The following is a 3,099-nucleotide window of genomic DNA, read 5'->3' as shown; positions in this document are numbered from 1 at the left end:
TGATAACTTGATTCTAGTTATCACCCAAGGTAAATAATATGTGATTATTTGATTAAATGATTACATGATAGAATGATAAATTGTTACGTTTGATCATGCTGAGATATGAAAATGTGCATAATATGAAATGCATATGTTATGTATTTACATGTATGCATGGTATATATATATATATATATATATATTTATATATATGAACAAGGTGTATGCATGCATGCATGTGAGTTTTGTGAGCAAAGGGGCTGGGTTAGCCGTCTTTCTAGTTTTGGAAAAGTATAAAAGGAAGGTTGAGCCTCCATATTTTCTCTTCTTGCTTTTAAGCTCTTGTTGTGCGATTTAAAAAGAGGAGAAGTTGACCGGATATCTTATCTGGAGATTCAAGATTTGATTTCAAAAGCTTGTTAAGGTGAGTAATTTCTAACTATTTTACATAAAATTATTACTGGTTTGTATGAATCTTGTTTATTTATGGAAAGAAATCAGTCTTTTGTTCTAAGTGTTTTATCCGGGTAGTAAACCGGACAAGGCTTGTCCGGATTACTTTAAATCGGACAAARGATGGACGAAGTATTGTCCGGACTATTTTAAATCGGACAAAGGTTAATCGATGTATTTTCCGGATTGTCTTAAATCGGTTAAGTGTTGATCGGATTATGATTGGTAAGAATGATTATCTTTTTACACTAAGAAGTAGGAATACGACCAAATGGTGGCCGGATTATTTTAAATCGGCTAAGTGTTATGCGGGGTATTAACCAGACTTGTTATCCGGATAAAGATGATTTTGATTTTAAATGATAAATCAACCAAGCTTTATGCGGGCTATTGACCGGACTTGTTATCCAGATAAAGTTATTGAGAATTATTTTCCAAGTATAAATCGGACAAAGTTCATTATGTGTGTTGTCCGGATAGTTGACCAGATTTGAAGTCCGGCTAAGTTAAGATTGACCGAATTTGAAGACCGGCTAAGTGAAGATTGACCGGATTTGAAGTCCGGCTAAGTCAAGATTGACCGGATTTGAAGTCCGGCTAAGTCAAGATTGACCGAATTTGTTGTAATATTGTGTTTTCAATGATAAATGATATTTTATCAAAAAAAGGAAGTTTTGAAAGAAATGATTTTGTATTGATAATAATTTCAATGGCTGCGATTTATTTGAAATTATTCTGTGAAAATATTTTGATGAGGAAATAAGGGTGGCATATCAAGGAAAGGTGTACCATGGGATAAGGGTGACATACCAAGGAAAGGTGTACCATGGGATAAGGGTGGCATATCAAGGAGAGGTGTACCATGGGATAAGGGTGGCATATCAAGGAGATGTGTACCTTTGGATATAAGGGTGGCATTTGCATGTGTGTTGTATGTTATAACTCATTCTATTATATCCTTTAAGACTACCGTGGTACGGAGTCTTTATTTCTTTGTGACTTAAAGATTTAGGATCAAGGTTCTTATTGGAAATCATAGTTTGGATGTTATTGAGGAGAAAATGTCAGGTTTGGCCTGAAGCTTTAAATAACCTTGTTGGTTAAGAAAAGGTTTAAAAGTGGCATTATGTGGAACCTGATTAGTTCAGAGTTTTGAGATTTGAATAAGCAGAATGCTTTGCTTGATAAATGAAAAAGATCTGGTATTACGTTTCTATTTATTCATATATTTGTTATATATATGAAATGATATTTTTCCCTAAAGGTTTTGGTGATTTTTCACCCTGCAATAATATAAATAGGGTATCTCACTAGACCTTTCGGTCTAACCCTCGTTTTGTGATTTAAATTATGTGTTGCAGGAGGTTCGAACAGTAAGGGGAAGGGAAAAGTTTAATATGTTYYTTTATGCGCTTCTGCTTGAAGATCTGTTTTGATTGATTAGTACAAGAAATGTATTTTGAGTTTTTGGACCTTGTATCTGGGCATGTTAGATTCTTGTACTAAGGGACCTGAATGAAATGATATCATTTATTTCTTTTGTATGAAATATGTGTTACATGCAATATGTGGGTTGGGGCGTTTCAGAATTCATGGGTGAAACCTTGAAATTTTTTGTTGAATGATCTCCCTCCTCAATAGAATAATATAATAAGATAACTAAAAATTAACTTATTAATACAAAATTTTATATAAAATTTTACAAGAAACGAAAAATAAAAAAGTTATTTTGTAGTAATTGTTTTTTGTATACTTCAACTTATATGTTTTTATAGATTTATTTAAAAAAATAAGATGGTTAAAAAATAATATATAAAAAAATAATAGAAAAGAGATGTATACAAGAATTTTGGTTCTTATTTAAGCACATGAAATCTAATACATATGACTAGACAAGAACCTATGTCCTTTAACGGAGGTTCTTGTGAAAACCTCAAGAGAAACCTCAACATGAACATCCATTGAATGTTTTAATAAGACTTTATATGACAAAAAATTATAACAATGTATCTAAAATTGTTACAATAAATTTATATTACATTTTTCAGTGTCGTACCAAGTGTTTTAGATTTTCTTTTTGAAAAATGCCATATAAATTAATCTTTTTATAAGGCCATGTATTTTCAAATAGTCTTTTTATAAATAAAATGTCCTAAAAAACTTTTATGACATCTAAAAATGTTCTATAAACTTAATGTAACATGTTTTGGTATGACGTTTTATTTTTTGGTTCTATAAGACACTCTATTAGGACACTTAAAACAATATAGACATCTTATAAACTCCATTTTATTGTAGTATAACCATAAAAAGTGGCTAAACCAAAACAGTTAACAATTTGAATTTAAACCTAAACATTTAATAATACTAACTACTAGAAAATAAGGTATCAAAATCAGCGACGAAAAAAACCCTCGCTGATCAGCGAGGGAAAAGCCAAAAACCAATTCCTTCACTGATCTTTCGTTGATCCGCGAGAGATCACCAAGGGAATGGCAAAAAAACAAGTTACCTCGCTGATCAGCGATGGATCAGCGAGGGAAAGAGCAAAAACCAGTTCCCTCACTGATGTCTCGTTGATCAACGAGGGAAAGGCCAAAAACCATTTTTCTCGCTGATCAGAGAAGAAATTGGCCAAAAGCAATATCTCTCGCTGAGCAGTGA

This window comes from Cynara cardunculus, unplaced genomic scaffold (genome assembly GCF_001531365.2).
Source record: "Cynara cardunculus var. scolymus isolate 2C unplaced genomic scaffold, CcrdV1 Un_Scaffold_6049, whole genome shotgun sequence".
Lineage (NCBI taxonomy): Eukaryota > Viridiplantae > Streptophyta > Magnoliopsida > Asterales > Asteraceae > Cynara > Cynara cardunculus.
This window is presented reverse-complemented; position numbering follows the sequence as displayed.